Source organism: Gopherus evgoodei, chromosome 22, assembly GCF_007399415.2.
Source record: "Gopherus evgoodei ecotype Sinaloan lineage chromosome 22, rGopEvg1_v1.p, whole genome shotgun sequence".
NCBI classification, from domain to species: Eukaryota; Metazoa; Chordata; order Testudines; family Testudinidae; genus Gopherus; species Gopherus evgoodei.
In genome coordinates, this window is record NC_044343.1 from 16,399,089 (window position 1) to 16,420,564 (window position 21,476).

The following is a 21,476-nucleotide window of genomic DNA, read 5'->3' on the forward strand; positions in this document are numbered from 1 at the left end:
TAGAACTGAAAAATCAGTTACTTGCTCAGCTCTGGTCCTGTGTACACTTGTGCTCTCAACCAGCCTTTTTCTTGGTGTCTCCTTCTGTGAGTGAGTTCTGGGTGACATTTTAAGGGGAGGTCAGCACCCTACAAACATACCCCAAAGTCTCTCCGCATCTATTTGAGTCCCACCTGGAATGGCTTGGTGGCAACACTGCATGTGGAATATGAAGCCTGGATGGTGCCAGCTTCCTGAACTCCTGCCAGGCATCACTAGCAGGACAGAGCAGGTTTGCACTGAGAATTGGAAACAGGTATGCTCAGTGTACACTACAGATGCACCGTGCTGAGTTTAGGGTTGGGAGCGGAGAATGGACATGTTCAGTGTATGCCACAGGCTCTGAGACCAGAGACAGTGACTAAACAGGCTCTGTGTATGCTATAGGCATGAGATCAAGACGGTGGGAGGAGCATATTCATTGAGGTGTTGTGACAGGCTGTACTGATCTCCATGGGGTGTTCTCATTCAGGTGCGAACATCCCATTGAGATGAATGGGACACCTCCCACCTCTGCAATCTTCCAGTGTTGCAGAGGGTTGTGCAGAGCCCCTTCTGCTTACACTAGCCCCAAAGGAAGAGTGAGGTCTGGGGTCTCCCTGCCCCTTACCACTCCCAACTGGTGGATGTGCTCCTCAAAGCCCATCAATTACCACCTTCCTTCCCCCCTGCCCTGCTGGGCGCAGGAAGGGGCTAGGACAGCAAAGCTGTCAGTGGGTGAGGTGTGCACAGGAACACACCTTTCATTCCCCACCACAGCTGCCTCTCATGCCACATCACTAACAGTGCTTCACAAAAAAGCAAAGGAAACTCACCAACAAAAGCCATTGTTAACACAGAATTCAGCTTGCCTAGTACTGCCTTGAACTCTTCCACAATGCAGGGAGCTAAACTTAACCCTATGGAAACCAGGCAAAAGATTCTCCCACACTTTGCCCCCACACAACCTTAACTCTGTCCTCTTTGGCTGATGCCCCTACTTGTCCCTGTCAGAGATCATAGCCCCAGGGCCATAAGCAGGGCAGCAGCCCAGGGTGCAAAGCCGCTCAAAGTGCAAAGCTACAGGGGCAGAAAAATGGGGCGCAGAAGGGCTCATTGGGGTCAGCCAGGGGTGATGATTGGAGGGCATGCAGGGGCATTGCCCCTATCTGTATACGGGTCCCAGCCTCCAGAGCCTGCCAGAGTCACTCCTCCCTCAGCAGCAATGCACACACAATCTGATATCCATAGCCAAGTCCACTCAGTGCACAGTGGAAGGGGAGGGCAGCCAGGTCTCCAGAGGCTCTCTCCCCGCCATCTCGGCACTCCTGTTCCCCTGCATGCCTGCGCACCATGGAGTGGGGCCAGGTGAACTCCTGGGTAGCTGGGGTGGGGCGGGGGAGAGGGGGTGGTGCATCCAAAGGCGAGTGAAACTTCCCCACAAGGACTTGGTGGCTAGAAACTCCCTGGGAACTCCGGCAGCTCACAGGGGAGCAGCTGCTGCAGCCAGGGGCCAGGAGCAAGGGGAAAGCCCAGCCCCATGCTGCCCTGGAAACTCCAGGCAGAACACCAGGGGCTCACAGCAGAGCTGCAGCACCAGGAGCAAGGGAAAAGCCTGGCCCCAAACTGTCCTGAGCCAGGTACCAGCTCCAGGAGCCATGTGGCTGTCCTGAGCGGGCAGACCATTGCCCAGAAGCTGAAGGGGAAGCCCCTGGCTGATAAGATGTGGCTGGACACTTTTGGGGACTACATAGGGCAATACTGGGTACTGTTCACCTGCATGCCCACGCACCATGGAACAGCCCCTGCTGCCATACCAGCTGGGGGCTCACAAAATTTCCTCCATCCTCTGGGGCCCCTTGAGTTTTTGTTTCTGTTTAGATGTTCTGTTTAGAAATTTAGCTAGATTTAACAAAACAAAACAAAACAATACCAAATACCCAAACCTGAAATGAAATTGTTTTGGTTCTGGTCACTAACCCCCTAAAATCACTTATTTGTCCATGTCTACTGCTACAGAACTTCGTTGATATTTGACAATGATAGTTAAACATTTTCTGTTTTCCCCTAAATTTTCCATTTTTGTGTTCCTCTGAGTTCCAGGCTGTGGCTGGAACCATAACCAAAATAACAAAATGATAGTGGGAAACAGACTGTTCTAGTATTTCTGACCAGGCAGGAAGCACCACAAATCTCATTGTTATGACACTTCTAGTATGATTCTGCAGAACAAAGAGATTTGAATTAATCTCTGAACTGAACTAGCTAAGGTTTGTCCCTCACAAAGTGTTTCCAGCAGTGGTTTTCCAGCTCTTTTGTTAGGTGGATAACTTCAGACAAAACAGACCCCCTCCTCTCCTAAATGTTCAATCCCCCCAGGATGTGCTTCCTCAAATGCTTCATTCTGAGGTTCAGCAGAAAAAGGGCAGTGGATCAGATTTGAGACTGGCTGGTTTAGGGTAATGCTAGCAGACTACAGTTAAGAGTTATCATAGAATCATAGATGATTAGGGTTGGAAGAGACCTCAGGAGGTATCTAGTCCAATCCCCTGCTCAAAGCAGGACCAACCCCAACTAAATCATCCCAGCCAGGGCCTTGATAACCTCTAAGAATGGAGATTTCACCACCTTCCTAGGTAACCCATTCCAGTGCTTCACCACCCTCCTAGTGAAATAGTTTTTCCAAATATCCAACCTAGACCTCCCCCACAGCAACTTGAGACCATTGCTCCTTGTTCTGTCATCTGCCACCACTGAGAACAACTGAGCTCCATCCTCTTTGGAACTCCCCTTCAGGTAGCTGAAGGCTGCTATCAAATCCCCCCTCACTCGTCTTGTCTACAGACTAAATAAGCCCAGTTCCCTCAGCCTCTCCTCATAAGTCATGTGCCCCAGCCCCCTGCTCATTTTCATTGCCCTCCGCTGGATTCTCTCCAATTTGTCCACATCCTTTCTGTAGCGGGGGGAGGACCAAAACTAGGCACAGTAAAGATGTAGCCTCACCAGTGTCAAACAGAGGGGAATAATCACTTCCCTCAATCTGCTGGCAATGCTCCTACTAATGCAGCCCACTATGCCGTTAGCCTTCTTGGCAACAAGGGCACACTGCTGAGTCATATCCAGCTTTTCATCCACCATAATCCCCAGGTCCTTTTCTGTAGGACTGCTGCTTAGCTCGTCAGTCCCCAGCCTATAGCGGTGCATGGGATTCTTCCTTCCTAAGTGCAGGACTCTGCACTGTCTTTGTTGAACCTCATCAGACTTCTTTTGGCCCAAACCTCCCATCTGTCTAGGTCACTCTGGACCCTCTCCCTACCCTCCAGCGTATCTACCTCTCCCCGCAGCTTAGTGTCATTCATGAACTTGCTGAGGGTGAAATCTATTCCATCATCCAGCTCATTCATGAAGATGTTGAACAAAACCGGCCCCAAGACCAACCCTGGTCCTGTTTGATGCCGCTTGCCAACTAGACATTGAGCCATTGGTCACTACTCGTTCTAGCAAACTTTCTATCCCCTTATAGTCCATTCATCCAATCCAGACTTCTTTAACTTGCTGACAAGAATACTGTGGGAGACCGCATCAAAAGCTTTGCTAAAGTCAAGGTATATCACGTCCACCATTTTCCCCATATCCACAGAGCCAGTTATCTCATCACAGAAGGGAATTAGGTTGGCTAGGCATGACTTGCCCTTGATGAATCCATGTTGAATGTTCCTGATCACCTTCCTCTCCGCCAAGTGCTTCAAAATGGATTCCTTAAGGACCTGCCCCATGATTTTTCCAGGGACTGAGGTGAGGCTGACTGGTGAAACTGAAAGCTAAGGAAAATTTGGGGTGAATGGAGAGGCCTATTACAATCCTGAATAGTATTCAAAAAGGCAGTGAGAAGAGTCCTGCCTCACATGAAACTGGATTAGACACAGTACACAAGAATGCACTGGAACCAAAGGTGAAAGTACAGCGTACCGGTAAGGAGTGGCTGCTGGTACCGGCCCATACACAACTGCCATTAAATTGCTGCCATGGCAGCACTTTAACATCACTGACCCTTTTGTCACCAACCAAGGCCGCTGATGGGGTGGAGAGGGGGGCAAAAGGGGCAGCTGCCCCAGGGCCCAGTGATTTAAAAGAGCCTGGCTCCACTGCTGCTACCACAACAGAGGCTGGGCCCTTTAAATCACCGCCAGAGCTCCAGGGGACACGGGCTGGGCAGTGTGGAAGGGCTGGTTGGGGGAGGCTGACCCCCAGCCCTGTCCCTTCCACCCGAGGCTCTGCCCCTTCCAGGGACATGGAGCCAGGCCCCCATACCGGTAAATCTTTTACATTACTTTCAGTGACTGGACCAAGGAACTTTGGGTGAGTCAGCATGTTCACACGCCTGACTTCAGGACCAGGATATTTCTCTCTAACTGGCTCTAAGCCCTCTCTACTGGGGGGAGGGTGGAGCCAGAATTTGGCATCCAACCAATTTCAAAAAATGGTAGTTCCATTATTGTAGTGCCCCCTGCAGCACAGGTTTTGAGGTTGCCAGGCACAGACACACCCTGTGGTTCTGCCTTGCTCCTGGCTTGTGCTACCACCTCCACTGTCCACGGCGTTTCCTGAACTCCTGGGCTTGTCTGCACAGTCACAGGAGGGCTGCTGGCTATGCTGGACTTCAGACCTGCCAGCATGTAACACTAGTACTGAGAACCTGGACCAAAGGCCTCAAATGGGCCTTTCAGGTGAGAACATCCCATTTACAAACCCACCTGTCCCTGTCACCCCATAACTGATAGATCCTAACTAATATTTGTCTCACTGTGCGAATTAAACCCAATTAAAAAAAAAGGAACTGGAAAACCCAGTTCTACCATACAGGCCCCCTAGTCATGAGAACGGAGTGAAGCCTGAGTTTTCAGATTACAGCATAAACCTCTATCACTTCAGTGACATGGGTAACAGCTTCCCGGGCCTATTGCCTTATGATCAGGCACTGGAGGGGAACCTGAAAGACATTCTGACAGTGGGTGACATAGTAAATACTGGAGAGCGGTGCTCCTGGGTTCTATCACGGGGGCTGGGAGCGGAATGTAGTGCAGTGGTTAGAGCCAGACTAACTAGACATACATGTGGCATACCCAATGGGAAAGGCAGAGCAGCCAAGTAGCTAAAACTTAGCCTGGTCTTAATGGAGACCTGGATTCTGTTCCCAGGCACATTTCAGTAACAATGTCCAGTTAACTGTGTGAATCTATTTGTAAAGTGGGGAAGGATAAGTTGGATAAGCGAAGGGGTACATACTGCACTGGGCCTAAAAGGGCTCAAGGACAATACTGGGCCAATCCCCACCTTCCTAGGCCTGCAGAGTACACTCTGGCTGGAGGAGCAGCTTAAAGACCCCAGAAGCTCAGGTTAAAGGGGAGGCAAATGGGCTGGAGGAAAGATAAGCCCTTCCCTAGAACAAAACCAGATGGAAAGTTGAGCCTGAGATGGACCCCCAGGGCTGGGGACGCCAACTGGCAGTGCCTTCCACAGCACCCTTTGGAGATCCTGGCTCAGTTTTGAACTCTGTGAAGTTCCTGATTGTTTCGACTGCAGGGGACTGCACCCCAAACTGAAGGCGAGAACAGTAGGAAGTGGCCCAGGGTAGCAGACTAGGAGTTTTGTTGCAGAGGACTCTGCTGGTAGAGCTCCCCAATAGGACCTGGCCTGGGATCAGGTGGAGAGAGAGGCTGCAGGTCCCCTCACCACAGCTGGTTGAGACCAAGGCCCCAAAACAGACGGAGGCTATGGTTCCCGCAGCCTAGGGGCAGGAGCCAGACGTTTCTGCCTCCTTTCATCTGGAAGAAAAAAAACTGGGTGCACTAAGCACTAGGCCACGTAGCCCTTTGAGGACTCTACTCCAGGGTATGAGATTCTGGTCAATAATAAGGGCGAGGAAGAGCGTGGAAACACAAAGAGCAGTCAGTAGAGGTGAGGCCTGAACACACAGCCTCCTGATTCCCAGCTCTGCACTTTCCTTAGTCTACAGAGTATTTGAGGGAGCAGCCTCTCCTTGCAGCCTGTGGAACAGAACTGGATTCTGTTAAAATGTGGAACCTCTTGCAAAAGCTGGTTCACTTGAGAGGTGGGCTGCAGTCATACCCCTTAAAAATGCAATTAAATAGTTGTGAGAGCTTCTATCCCCAGAGGGTAGGTAAAATGCACATGCTCTCCCCTGTCTACGCATACTAAACTAGGCTCTGCTATTCCTGATAATCTCCTCCCACATAATAGCAGTACTCCCAGACTCAGTGATTTTGGAACTGAAAGACCCATTTGTGTAAGCAAAACCAGGAGGGAGGCCACCAGAATGCAAGTTCTCAGTTTGGAGCATGAGTTCTAAGCATTGCTTGGTTTTGGTTTATTGCTGTTGGTCCGGGAAGCAGAATAGATTCCTAGTTTCCAAGACCAAAAGGGACCACTGTGATCATCTAGCCTGCACCCCTGCATAAGCAGGCTTGGCAGGATTGGATTTTAATTGACAGATGTCAGTAAACATCTATTTCTGCTGACACACTGAAATCGACAAAAAATATATTGCTCAGTAACAGTCAACAGGAGTGCAGCCTCCCCCCACACCTTGGGTCTGCAGGGATCCCATGTCCCCGGCACCACAGCTGCAGCCCCATTGTCACAGACCCGCTCCCTCGCTCTGACCTCTGGGGATGCAGAGGGCTCCCTTTGCTGCTGCAGGGCCAGTGACACCTGATCCCTGCAGCTCCATGGTCCAGAGACGGCTGCAGTCCTGGCCCAGCAGAGCAGAGACTCCGGGCCAGGACTGGGAGGAGAAGGAAGAGCTCCCACACTGCTGAATGGCTCTGTCTCAGGCAGCAGCCATTCAGCAGCAAGCGGCCTCCCCCACCGCAGGGACGACTCCTCCTCATGCCCACAGCTGCAGGGTCTCTGCTCTGTCCTGCCAGGACTACAGCCTTCCCTACACCCTTGCGACTGCAGGGATCCAGTGTCACTGGCCCCGTGGCCAGGCACACAGCCCTTTGCAGCTCCGCTGGTCATGACCCTGTTCACTTACCAGTCAGAGGTGTGGAAGCCATCCCCAAGCAGGAGCTGTTCAGCAGCAGGATGGCTTCCCCTGTGAACAAGCCCATCTGGGGGCTCTGCTCTGCAGTCTCCTCTGCACCTTGCGCCCAAGTGTCTTGGGCCCCTGCCCTATCAGGGAGCCCCCTGCAGCGCTGCTCTTAGTGCTGGGAACCCCCTGCAGTCCTGCTGTCAGCACTGCCCTAAACCCAACCCAACCTCCTTAATTTCCAGCCACTGTACAAATAAAAATAGTTAAACATTGTTATTTTTTAAAAGTTTTTCAATCCATATTAATTGCCAAACTCAGAAACAACTGGAACTCTCCCTAGCCCACATGTAACACAAGCCCGAAAACTTCCCCAGGCTCATTCAGAGAGTAGATCTTTTTGGGAAAAAAACAACGATAATGACTTTGAGGCACAAATTCCAAGTGTCTGCACAGCAAGGAAATCTCCGAAGTTTCACACCTCCTCAGATGGTGCCAGGTTCTGCCAACCCCACTGGAGAGGAACCTGTTCTGGAGCTACACAGCCCAGGGCTCCCTAGCACAAGAAATTCCCTGAGAAGTCAGTGAAGACTCAGAAATAAGTCCATTTGCAAACACTGAAATGCCTGGCAAGACTCTAACATACCTGCTGTTACGTGAGGGTCCAGCAATTCCTCTCTCACCCAAAATTCTGGTTGCAATGAGCAGGCTTTGGAGTGGCCTGGGTCTCCCACAGATCAGGGGTGGGAGCTGAGCCACGATGCAAGGATAACACTATAAATACCATGAGAGGCATGAACACATTCACAGGCCTGGAAAGGTCTGAAGGGCCAAGTGCTTTAGAGATGATGCAAGGGACCAGGCCTGTTATGTAACCCATTTCACAAACTGGGGTTTCGTTTCACTGAGCTGGCCTATTTCCCATCATCTCAAAATGACTCCAGCTGTAACACATGACTGACTAAAGACATCTCGGAGTGAAGCCTACAGTGCCTACACTTGTGCATTCTATGAGTTCTATGGTAAAAGATAAAAAAACAAAATCTCTCTGGGCAGCCCCGTGTAAGATCCTTCAGCTTTTGGGGCAGTTGGTGTTAACCTCAGGAACCGGATTTTCATAGGTGAGTTTACAGGGACCTGATTCTTTAAAAAAGGACCAAACAAGTTTCTCCACTGGCTGGAGTGCAGAGTTGTTGGGGACCCTGTGCACTCTGCTCCTTGAGAGAGATGGTCAGCAGGGTTTGCACAATCCAAACTCAGAACTTGACATTCCGTTTTAAAATGCCTTGGCAGAGCAAATCAGGTATTGCTGACGCAGTGCAAGGTGGGAGGGTCACTGCTGGAGAAGCAAGGGTGCTTTTGAGGATAAGGCACTGGATACAAGTTAGGAGAACTGGATTCAATTTGCAGCTCTGCTAGGCTTCCTGCACTACCTTGGGCAAATCACTAGCCATAATGATAATCCCCTGTGCCTTAGTCTCTGATCTGTAAAATGGGATTATCAAAGCTTCCTTTAGCTGTCTCTTCAGGGCGAGGACTGTCTCTTCCCCTGTGTTGGTACCATGCTCAGCACAGCGGAACCGTGATCTTCGCTGGGGACTCTCTGCACTGTCATGATACAGAGAAAGAAAGATGGATTCTGAGCAGAGCTCAGCATGGCTGGAAGAAGAGAGATTTTAGCCAAACCTGTGCAATCTGTTTTGTGCACTGCTGCCCAAATCCACACTCACTGTCCAGCTTCTAGCTATAAATGTGCAGTGAGGATTCCTCCTCCCTGCCTGGGGAAGATGATCATGGAGACCAGTCCGCCAAGAGAGGGGGATTGGTGGAGAAGGTGAGAAAGAAGCAGAGTTTAGATTGATACATGAAACAGTTTGGCTAAAAGATGATGCCCCTTCCCTAGGTGATCAGATGTCCTGTTTTTAAAGGGACAGTCCTGTATTAAGGCCTCCTGCAGATATCCTGACTTTTTCTTAAAAAAGGGCAAATTGTCCCATATTTTCTGTCTCCACCCCATCAGTACTGGCAGGTCCTGCTGCTGGCTGGATCCCTGCTTCTCAGCCGCCCTGCCACCAGCAGTGAGTGGGGGGGTCCGGTGGCCAACGATGAGGGTGGGTATACAAAGCTGGTGGCAGGGCGAAGAGGCAGCACGTAGGGCGAGCCGCTCCCACTGCTGGTCTGTCAGTGCAGCCTCCGCTGCATGCTGGCTCTTGGCCAGCACGCCCCCCATTCCATTTCCAGCTGGCACTGGCTGCGAGCTGTGGTGGTTGGTGAGTGCAGGCAGGCCCCAGGTGTTGGCTGGTTATGTGTCGCCTCTGCTGTTCACGTGTCACCCCTGCTGCCCACCCATCAGCCCTTTACATGCTTCCCCTCTCACTGTCCTCTCCCTGCTTTGTCCCTTCGCCCTCCCCAGCCATGCTGCTCTTCCATATCCCCACCGGTGGGGCGAATTCCACTGCAATGCTGTGCAGAGAACCAGCCCCTGGTCGGAGCACTCAGCTCACCAATAGCCTGGCCAGCAGGCTCCTTCTTTCCCCCACTGTCTCTGGCTGGGCCTCTTGGAAAGCCCAAGACCCTCCAGCTTGAGGTGCTGGCCAGGAAGAGCCAAGCCCTGCACGTGCCAAAGCCCCGCACAGCACTGACTTGGGGAAACTTCTCTGCCTCTCAGCTAAGCTCCAGAGTGGCAGAGGATGGGGGGGAGCAATTTCCAGCCTGTTCATGCTCCGAACAGGGCAGGGGCTTAGCATCCTCTTCCCCCCTCAAAACACACACCCCCCCCAGGTCCTGCTCCAGGGAGCATGGGGCTGCTCTGGGCCCTAGGCACCCTCCCTTGCTGAGCCACCTCTCTGGCCAGGTTTGCTGAAGCCCCTGCAGTCAGGTTCCCTGGGCCCTGGTGCACAATGCATCCTTAGGGCTTGACCCCTTCCTGCCTGCACTGTAGCTGGAGACAGCTGGTTATGTGGGTGGCTAATGGCAGCCTGGAGGTGTTAACAACCTTTTGACACTGTGCGGGCAGGAAGGGACAAGCTGCTTCCAGCCACACAGGAGCGGTGGGGTGAGGGTGGGGAAGAAATGAGCTCTGCAAAGACACAGGCCAACTCATCCCTTCCCTCTCCCCTACTCCCCTGCAGCTGGAAGCAGCTCCCATCCCCTCCCTCCCCCAAAGTACCGAAAGGCTGCTGCTGGCCACATCCTGGTGTGAACCCTGGCAGAAATCTGGGGAGGGGAGCATGTGACCCTGCATGCCCCCTCTGTGTTGCCTCAAGAAGACGCGGTGCCAGGTATCAGGAGAGGCAGGTCTGTCCCAACCAGGCATGCAGGGTGGAAAGCAGGAAAAATCAGGTCAGTCATCACCCCCTCAGGTGAGAGAGGTGTACGGGAATGTGTGTGTGTGTGTGTGTGTGTGTGTGTGTGTGTGTGTGTGTGTGTGTGTGTGTGTGTGTGTGTGTGTGTGTGTGATCCCACCCCCTGTGTGGGGTCAGGGAGGCTGTTACCCCTCCCCCTGTGAACGCTAAAGTCTTAAAGATACAAAGGTAAATAAAAAGTATTTCTTTTTAACAGGGGCTCAGTGAACTTGATGTTAATTTGAACATTTGTATGATTGATTGCATTGAACTTCTTTGAATACAAGTAATTTTACCAGGTGTCCCGTATTCAGCATAGGGAAATATGGTTGCCCTACCCTTCCCCAGCCCTCAAACCTTGGCCCAACTTTCAAGCCAAACTTTGTGAGAATTCGTGTTCCCAGCTTGTATGCATGGTCTGCAGTCACCTTGCAGAGGCACTATGGGACAGCTGTCCAGATTTTCCCAGCATGCTCTGATACACACACAGTTAGCAGGGTGGTAGGTTCAGGTGCACAAATACAATGACACATGGCTGTGTTGTGGTCCATGCTCCTTTTCTCTCCTGCTCTTTAATTTTGTGCAGCACTTAGATACCGCAGTGATGGGCAAGCAGAGAAAAAAAACAGTTGCTATGTGCACACATCTGTTGTCCTGGGACAGAAGAGAAAGTGCCTCAGCCTGATTACTCCACAGCTGTCCTAGTGGCAATGGGGCAGCCAGCAAAGAAAATCCCCAGTGGCCCAAGCTACGTCACCTTAAAAAGAGAGGTTGCTCACGGGTGAGCAAAATCCTAGACCAACCAACACAACTGCCCTCTGACAAAGGGTTCACTGCCTGTAATATAACTGTTGCCAGGCCTGACAAACTCATTACACGTAACACATTGCTGTCATAATATTTACCCAAATAGTATCTTGCAAGGTATTATATAAAAACTGGGAACATGCTGTTTATGAATATCATTGCATAATATATGTACAGGTTGTGTATAAAGAATTATTTATGTATGAGGAAAATAAGTTACTGAAATGTGTTTAGACCAAGCAGAATCCAAGTAGAACTGATGAACAAGTCTGTCCTAGACGAAGGAATATTCTTTTGTTGTTTGCCTCTGTCTCTGTTATAAATTAAGCAAGGTGTTACCAAGGAGAATGAAAGTAAATTTACACCTATGGTAAACAAAGCGACTAAAGCAATTGAAAAAGCAGATTGTCCAGAGGGTGAAGACAACAGCATGGCATCAGCTTCTTGGAGCACAAGCAGCAGGGGAAAATATCCTTATCTGAGGATACACTTCAAAAGAATCTATTTGAAAAGTTTACTGAACTATAAAAAGAAGGGGAGAGAACCCCTTAGTCATCCATCACCCAAGGGACAAAAGAGGCCAGCGCTCTTGGAATCTGTGAAAGGCAGATCCTTCACCATGTGGGCTGAAGACGCTGAGAACAGACTACAGGCAAGAAACTGTCTGCGACCGGGATTGTAATCTTAAATTTTAGACTCTACAAAGCGTTTGTACTTCTGTTTTATCTGTATTCATTTTTCTCTCTATTACTCTATCTTAGTGTTACTTAAATCCATGCTCTTTTTTAATAAACGTATTCTTACTTTGACTCTAAACCATCTCAGTGCTTTACATCAAAGTGAGGTGTGCGTCCTCAGCTAAGCTAACAGGCTGGAGTGCACACTGTCCCTTTGGAGGCAGCGCTACTTAAACTGGACACTAGGAATTTTAGACTTGAAATTAGATGAAGGTTTCTAACCGTTAGAGGAGTGAAGTTCTGGAACAGCCTTCCAAGGGGAGTAGTGGGGGCAAAAGACATATCTGGCTTTAAGACTAAGCTTGATAAGTTTATGGAAGGGATGGTATGATGGGAGAGCTTAATTTTGGCAACTGATCTTTGATTATCGGCAGATAAGTATGCCCAGTGGTTGGTGATTGGATGTTGGATGGGATGGGATCTGAGTTACTGCAGAGAATTCTTTCCTGAGTGCTGGCTGGTGAGTCTTGCCCACATGCTCAGGGTTTAGCTGATCGCCATATTTGGGGTCGGGAAGGAATTTTCCTCCGGGGCAGATTGGCAGAGGCCCTGGAGGTTTTTCGCCTTCCTCTGCAGCATGGGGCATGGGTCACTTGCTGGTGGATTCTCTGCAGCTTGAGGTCTTCAAACCACAATTTGAAGACTTCAATAACTCAGACATAGGTTAGGGGTTTGTTACAGAAGTGGATGGGTAGGGTTCTGTGGCCTGCTTTGTGCAGGGGGTCGGACTAGATGATCATATTCTGACCCTTAAAGTCTATGAGTCTACTTGGTATTTCCTGTGAGTGTCCAGGGAGAGGGACTGGACACTGCACAGAGACGTCCTATGGCACTGAATGTTACTTGCAAGGGAAGGAGTTTGCTGGTGATGCAGACAGATGGGTGTGACAGGGAGCGGACACATACTGTAAGCTCTGGCAAAGCTCTCTTGCTGATGCAGAGAGGTAATACAGTAGCTTACGGTTCTGGGTGCCCTTAGGAGAGCATCACAATCCCGGGGGGCTTTTCCCCCTTTTAAGGCTCTGTGAGAGATGAAATTTGAATGTGAGGGATCAGTTTCTCCCTGTGATGAGCTCATAGGGGTGACTCAGTGAATGCCACACTCCATTTCTCCATGTGTGTAACTCACCAGTGGGGTACTTGCTGGAGGAGGCTTTGTGTTGCACAATCACCAATACCAAACACAGCAGCAATACTTTATGTGCCAAGCCCCAAGCAAGGCTGTGGCACAAGGACAAAGAGGTCCCAGGCAGAGAGGGGATCAGCTACCAAGCAACATAAGCAAAAGGAGGCAGCAATTCAATCAATCAATAAAAACCTTTGGAGCCTCAGCCAATAAATCCCTGTCCATGGCCTTGTCCAAATGGAAGCAGAGGACAGGCACACAACTGGCCCAGTTGATCATTCTTGCCAGGCAGGGACACAATTCAAGAGTGGATTGCTGAGTGCTTTGCCCTACGTGTTACATATTGAACTAAGAGCTTGTATTGCATCTTTTGGCATATCATATGCCAGAGAAAAGCCCAGAGACTTTCCCCTCACCGACACCCTGGAATAAGAGAGAAGGGCTTGTTGCACTCATTATAATGAAACCATGAATGATTATGATACAGAGCTGGTTGACAACACTTTGCATTTACATCTCAAAGCACTTTCCAAGGGCTGGTGAGTATCACTATTTCCATTGTACAGGGGGAAAAGGAGGCATCAAGAGAGGAAGTGTCTCGAGCAAGGTCAGCCAGGGAGTCGACAGTAATGCCAGAATCAGAACCCAGGAATCCTGGCCTTCCAGTGCTTTGGGCAGCATGGGCACTCCAGACTTTGTCAAATTCTCCCACCAATGCTTGAGCACTGGGGTGGGAGCACTAGGGCAAAGCAGATCACCTCTCATTGCTTTGAGCAGGTCTATACAATGGTTAAAAGCCTGGTGGCTAATGTACCCTCATCCTCCCATTATTACTCACACCAATAGGGATGCACCTGAACTAGAGCAACAGGGGAAGAATCCTGAGCATAGACAGGGCATTACTCGAATTAGCAGACCACCCAGCCTCTTCCCAAGACTTGCCAAAGCCAGTCCAATTTGAAATACCCATTGCAAAAGCTCATTCAAGATATTCAGAGCAGGTTGGATTCAATGAAAGAAACAGCTCAGCATCCTGAAGCAGCAATCCTTTAATCTAACGTGTGTAGCTCTAGCAGGGAAACCTGTGCTCTCATGCCTGCTGGAAGGAACTCCCCTCTGCACCACCCTGCCTCATTTGCCACCAAAGAGCTCAGCCCTCGGAACAGGTCCCAGAGCCAAGTGAGTCCACTGAGCCCACCTCAGCGACACACAGCCCTTCCCAGACTCCTCTCCTCTCCGCTCCCTCTGCCTCAGCTTTCCTTGGAGCTAGGAAGTAGCCAGAGACCTTGGGAATAATCAGCACATTTGAGACCACTTCTCTCATCTCCAGAAAACGTTGCTATTGTGTTCCACACAAAACCTGCATATTCTGTGGGGGCAGCCATGAAACCCCTCCCAAGCAGCAGCAATGAGGCACCCTAAAGGAGGGGGAGCACAGGACCCCAGGAGACTAGTGGGGTTAGCATACATTAGGCAGATAATGACTGACAAGGGAAAGGGAGATACTCCCCAGCATGGAGCAGGGGGTTACAGAGAGAATGTGTTTTGGCTGCTTCCCTGGGGAGGGAATTTAACTCCTCTGGGGACATGGGAGATCTCCAGAACCGAGGGCACAAGGCAGAATAGAAGAGAGTTCTCCAGCGCCAGGGGCAGAAGGAAGAGGAGTTCTCCAGTGCCAGGGGCAGAGGACAGAAGGGAGGAGAGGTCTCCAGTGCCAGGGGCAGAGGACAGAAGGGAGGAGAGGTCTCCAGCACCGGGAGGCCGGGGGCAGAAAGGAGGAGAGGTCTCCAGTGCCAGGGGCAGAGGACAGAAAGGAGGAGAGGTCTCCAGCACTGGGAGGTAGGAGGCAGAAGGGAGGGGAGGTCTCCAGTGCCAGGGGCAGAAGACAGAAGGGAGGAGAGGTCTCCAGCGCCAGGGGCAGAGGACAGAAGGGAGGAGAGATCTCCAGTGCCAGGGGCAGAGGACAGAAGAGAGGAGAGGTCTCCAGCACCGGGAGGCTGGGGGCAGAAGAGAGGAGAGGTCTCCAGCGCCGAGAGGCAGGGGGAAGAAAGGAGGAGAGGTCTCCAGCGCCAGGGGCAGAGGACAGAAGGGAGGAGAGATCTCCAGCACTGGGAGGCAGGGGGCAGAAGGCAGGGGAGGTCTCCAGCGCCAGGGGCAGAGGACAGAAGGGAGGAGAGGTCTCCAGTGCCAGGGGCAGAGGACAGAAGGGAAGAGAGGTCTCCAGTGCCAGGGGCAGAGGACAGAAGGGAGGAGAGGTCTCCAGTGCCAGGGGCAGAGGACAGAAGAGAGGAGAGGTCTCCAGCACCGGGAGGCCGGGGGCAGAAGGGAGGAGAGGTCTCCAGCCCCAGGGGCAGAGGACAGAAGGGAGGAGAGGTCTCCAGCACTGGGAGGCAGGGGGCAGAAGGGAGGAGAGGTCTCCAACGCCAGGGGCAGAGGACAGAAGGGAGGAGAGGTCTCCAGCACTGGGAGGCAGGGGGCAGAAGGCAGGGGAGGTCTCCAGTGCCAGGGGCAGAGGACAGAAGGGAGGAGAGGTCTCCAGCGCTAGGGGCAGAGGACAGAAGGGCGGAGAGGTCTCCAGCACTGCGAGGCAGGGGACAGAAGGGAGGGGAGGTCTCCAGCGCCAGGGGCAGAGGACAGAAGGGAGGAGAGGTGTCCAGCACTGGGAGGCAGGGGGCAGAAGGGAGGGGAGGTCTCCAGTGCCAGGGGCAGAGGACAGAAGGGAGGAGAGGTCTCCAGCACTGGGAGGCAGGGGGCAGAAGGGAGGGGAGGTCTCCAGTGCCAGGGGCAGAGGACAGAAGGGAGGACAGGTCTCCAGCACTGGGAGGCAGGGGGCAGAAGGGAGGGGAGGTCTCCAGTGCCAGGGGCAGAGGACAGAAGGGAGGAGAGGTCTCCAGCGCTAGGGGCAGAGGACAGAAGGGAGGAGAGGTCTCCAGCACTGCGAGACAGGGGGCAGAAGGGAGGGGAGGTCTCCAGCGTCAGGGGCAGAGGACAGAAGGGAGGAGAGGTCTCCAGCACTGGGAGGCAGGGGGCAGAAGGGAGGAGAGGTCTCCAGTGCCACAAGGAGAAGGCAGAAGGAAGGAAGGGGCAAAGGCAACTGGCCTAGCTAGATAGTTACCCTTGGAGCTCTGATAAGTTGCTTGGGAACTGGTGTGAGCAGCAAATGATTCCTGCAGTTTGGCACTAACTCAGCCCTTCTTGGGAGTCTCAGGACAGAGACTGAGGGGTTCTGCTGCACTGTGCCTGAGCCACTGCCCACCCACTCTTGCCCTGAGGGGCTCCGTGGGGCCAGGTTTGAGGCTCACAGGGAAGAGCACTGCCTCTGCTGTGTGATATTTGGAGCAGCCCCTTTCTGAAGTACAATGATGGGGGAGCTCAGCTGCCTCTGAGCTGGGCATGAACCTACTCAGCAGGGGTGTCCTGTCTGTGAAGGTCTAGGAAATGCCTCCTTTCCTTTGTTTGCATTTTCTTCTCCACACCAAACAAAATCGCCTCTTCTGATTGCCTCTAAGAGAGTTCTGTGCAGCCATCCCCACCTAGGCCTCCCACAACACTTATGGCATGGGCAGCAATGGTTACCCCATAAGCAGGGGAGCTGGGGCACAGAGAGGGTCACTCAGTCAGGCAGTGGCAGAGCTGGGAAGAGAACCCACAGGGAACTGAATGGATCATGGAGCTAAGTTCCAATCCAGACCACTTTGTAATGACTGAACATTGGTCCGCTCTGATCCAGGGTCTGAGTCCAGTTGCCTGAAGGCAGGCATCTACAAAGAAAATAATCTCCCACCTCAGACTGACACCCCCTAATGGAATCTGCTTCACCCCAGTCTCTAGTCCCACAAAATACAACCCAGTAACATAAGTCCTCCACAGAGCCAGGGCAGAGTGCTTTCCCAGGCACTCCCTTCAGGTTAGCCCCCCTCTACAAAGCACACAGAGTGAAATTCCCTCACACACACACACCTGGAAAAACCCTCGCCTGCTATTACTGCATCCCCACATCCCCACGGTATCTGCCAGGCCCCTGCAGCTTTCCCCTGGCACATGGGGAAAATCACAGCTTTCACGGGCAAAACAACTCACCTGAAGCAGGTATCAGAAGGGCAGCAGGACTCTGGTCTGAAAACGTGCCTGTGCTCTTGGGAGTTATTGCAAGTCCATTTATTCTTTTCTTCTTCCTCCAGCACAAAGGAAGAAGGCAAAATGTTCTTCTTTGGAAGGTCCAGCGCTAGCACAGAACTCTCAGCAGCCTCCTCTGAAAGCAGAAAGAATGACTGTATTATTCCTAAGATACATGGGGAGGGGGGGATAACAGGGAGGAGGAGACTGCACGGATATGAACTGATTGTGAGGGAGCTGGGGACTCATGGCACCTGTCACCAAGATGCTGCATGGATTCCACACTGCAATTAACACTGCCAATGCTGGAGTGAATTCCTCTGCCTCCACACACAAACTGCAGAAAAGAGTTAGTGACAGTGAAGGTAGCGGGGCAAGAACAGTGCAAGGCATTCCCAGGAGGCACCAGCTTCCATCCCACCACCCCATTTCTTCATTCTGCTGCTTTCTAGTAGGCTGCCTGGCATTCAGAAATCGAATCCAAAAGTTGGCAAGTTACCAGAACAGGATCCCAGATTTTCTTTTCTCATCAGCCTGATCTATGCAAACAGGACCTCCAAAGGCCAGATCCACCTGCACAGCTTAGCCCAAAGACTGTAAATATGCATTTTCTGCACTTGTCCTAACATATAGGATCTACAGAAGTGTGTGTATCAGATGTCAAGTATCAGAGGGGTAGCCATGTTAGTCTGGATCTGTAAAAGCAGCAAAGAATCCTGTGGCACCTTATAGACTAACAGATGTTTTGGAGCATGAGCTTTCATGGGTGAATACCCACTTCGTCAGATGCATGTAGTGGAAATTTCCAGGGGCAGGTATATATATGCAGGCAAGCTAGAGATAATGAGGTAGTTCAATCAGCGAGGATGAGGCCCTGTTCTAGCAGTTGAGGTGTGAAAACCAAGGGAGGAGAAACTGGTTCTGTAATTGGCAAGCCATTCACGGTCTTTGTTTAATCCTGAGCTGATGGCGTCAAATTTGCAGATGAACTGAAGCTCAGCAGTTTCTCTTTGAAGTCTGGTCCTGAAGTTTTTTTGCTGCAGGATGGCCACCTTAAGGTCTGCTATAGTGTGGCCAGGGAGGCTGAAGTGTTCTCCTACAAGTTTTTGTATATTGCCATTCCTAATATCTGATTTGTGTCCGTTTATCCTTTTCCGTAGCGACTGTCCAGTTTGGCCGATGTACATAGCAGAGGGGCATTGTTGGCATATGATGGCGTATATTACATTGGTGGACGTGCAGGTGAATGAACCGGTGATGGTGTGGCTGATCTGGTTAGGTCCTGTGATGGTGTTGCTGGTGTAGATACGTGGGCAGAGTTGGCATCGAGGTTTGTTGCATGGATTGGTTCCTGGGCTAGAGTTACTATGGTGCGGTGTGCAGTTACTGGTGAGAATATGTTTCAGGTTGGCAGGTTGCCTGTGGGTGAGGACTGGCCTGCCACCCAAGGCCTGTGAAAGTGTGGGATCATTGTCTAGGATGGGTTGTAGATCCCTGATGATGCGTTGGAGAGGTTTTAGCTGTATGTGATGGCCAGTGGAGTCCTGTTGGTTTCTTTCTTGGGTTTGTCTTGCAGTAGGCGGCTTCTGGGTACACGTCTGGCTCTGCTGATCGGTTTCCTTATTTCCTCGTGTGGGTATTGTAGTTTTGAGAATGCTTGGTGGAGATTTTGTAGGTGTTGGTCTCTGTCTGAGGGGTTAGAGCAGATGCGGTTGTATCAGCTGTGTCACTAGCCAGATGCCATTCATTTTTGTGCAAAGGAAATATATTATCAATACATTTTAGCTGTGGGCCAAACTCTGCCTTTAGGGAAATGGGCACAGCTCCGGCTGGCTTTCATCACTGCTTTCTTAAACAGAGATTCCTAGAGCTCCCTTTCCCATGGCAGCTGGGTACTCTAAACACTGAGATAAAAGCACTACCTCAACCATACAGTTTAGGGAACAAAAGAAAGCACTTCCCAGCCAATCACAGCTCCTGCGAAGGGGCACAGGGAGAGCCGTATCTCCTAGACACCAGTTTCAGGGCTTCATGTCTGCAGTGTGCTGCAGGAGTGCATGTGATCACATGTCCCCCTAGAAGCTGGCCCAAGTGGAGATAAGAGCCTGAATGCTGGTGGAGTTCTCCTGTAGTTCAGGGGCTTGTGCTGAATGCTCTGGGTTCAACAACCAGCTAAGTAGTTACAAAAGCACATCCTAGGTGGGAGATGAACTCCAGTGGATGATTTTACTCGTCTGGCTGGGAGGAGATAAAACACTAGCTTAGTGTGTGTGTCCATGGCCTAGCCTCCCACCATTTGCCTGCCAGCAAGCACCAACTCAGCCTCACACAAGCTGAGACCGCGCCAGGTCCAAGTGATCTCCCCGAGTTACTAAGACTCTAATCTGTCTTCAGTGGGAAGGAGAAAGCTGAGCTGACCAGCAACACTGCAGCAGCAGACACCACCCAGCCCCCCTGCAGCTTTGTGTAAACACTGAGCAGGAGGAGAGCCCCTCAGAGACACCTCCTGGGATGCCTCCAGAAAGCCTGAGCAATTGTCCAGCACTGCCCGCTCAGAGGCTTGAGTCTCACTGACAAAGCTCCTTTGATCTCTCTGCGATCTTGAAGTGGAGGTACTGACGGACTCATTCTGTCATCCTTCTTCCTCTCTCCCTGTGCCACGGACACAGCTCCCTGCTCCAGACATGCCGCCCAAATTACACTTCACATTGCCTCCCAACAGAGGCATCTGGTCTCACACAATGAAAATAAACCTGCTGCTGGCTCTCGAGCTCCCAGAGCTGCCAACATCACCTGAATCAGGCACATGGGAGTGGCAGGCAGCACCACAACCAATCTGCTCCTATGGGTGGGAGCAATTCTGCTGGACACAGCAACACTGGGTGCAAGCCCAGGTCCTTCAGATCTGAATAACTCTTAAAGCCATCTCTCTACAGAGCAATCCATCATGTTACTGGCCCAGCACAATGTCCAGAACATACGTTAACCTGTATAAAACCTTGGACATTTCCAAGCTCTAAGAGCTCCCCAGAACTGCCGCCCCACTCTTAATCTCTGAATTTTCTAACTTCCCTCTAGGTGAGGAAGCCAGCTTTGTTCCCTGGTGCCTTTATAAGGCTCTCTGGAAGCTCAGGAATCATCCTATTGTCTACACTGGCTGCCATAGAGCTAAAGTTCCTGGAAGCTGTTAGGAACAAAAGAGCTTTACAGCTGTTTACAGTCTGCTCCCAACACTTGCAGCTCCACATTATGACAGTGACTATAATCAAATCTCATGCTTCAAGAATACCCCAGTGCACAACTGGCCAAATGTATTCCAGGCTTTTTTTCCCACTTTCCTCTGAAGCATCAGCTGGAGACAAGACAGTATGGGGTGGTGCCAGGCTCTCAGGTGGTACAAAGAATCTTCTTGCTAGGTGCGAGCTTGTCTGTCTTGCTCACGTGCTCAGGGTCAGACTGACTGCCACTCATGGAGTAGAAAAGGAATTCTCCCCCAGGTCACACAGGCAAAAAAAACCCAGAGTCCCTGCCATTCTCTGCAGCTTGGGACACGGACACCTGCTGGGATCGTGTGGCCATGTCTCACCTAGACACTTGGGCAATGGTGACACATCAGTCTTCGGACTGAGATGTTTTGTTTTACTAAAATCACTGGCCACAATATGTGATGTCTATGAAACTCCTGGACTTGTTGACAAAGGAATAATGGACACAGCAGAACCTAAATTGCCACCAGGCTTCTGCTGGCATCTCAGTACCTGGGAGAGCTGCCTAGGGCCTAGATGGATGCTGCAGAGTAGAGGTGGGATTGAGATCTGAAAGGCCTGGCTGCACTTCTGTAAACCCTCCAGTTTCCTTTTCTCTCCTAAGGCCTGTTCTTGTTACTGAATGAATTGCTGTACCTGTGGTGAATAGCTAGAGGGGAGGAGTTTCCCCTCCATGCTGCCAGTCCCCTCCACTGAGCAAAAGCAGCAAGATCTGGCATCAAACAAAAAAAGTGCCATGCGATCGAGTAGCTTGCAACCTGGACAGGCTGCTCTCCAGCGCTATGTAACCAGGCTGAACAGCTAGCATGTGGCGGCTGAGGCTGCTTTCGCCCATCTGAAACAGACCAGGTGCCCAGAAAACATACACTCCTGGTGAGAAGCAGGGCAGACCAACTTTCAGTCTGTATTGCGCTTCCTGAGCATGTGTTGAGATACATGGATGGGACTGAGCAATCGTTCTTGCTGAGGGACGAGAGAGCAGGCGGAAGGAAGCGTGCCTGGAGCCAACTA

At 51.4% G+C, this 21,476-nt stretch overlaps 1 protein-coding gene across 6 annotated transcripts in view; it reads right to left on the reverse strand.

Annotated features, from left to right (window-relative positions):
• The window catches only part of LOC115638725 (excitatory amino acid transporter 1-like), a 117,074-nt gene that overhangs the window by 67,745 nt on the left and 27,853 nt on the right, over positions 1–21,476 (reverse strand). For 5 of the 6 annotated variants that reach the window (XM_030540671.1, XM_030540672.1, XM_030540667.1 and 2 more), the window contains exon 2: positions 17,164–17,335. The gene's annotated coding sequence lies outside the window, so the exon portion shown is untranslated. Of the gene's footprint in view, positions 1–17,163; positions 17,336–17,453; positions 17,506–21,476 lie in introns of those variants that run through there. The other variant, XM_030540670.1, reaches the window with a different exon arrangement.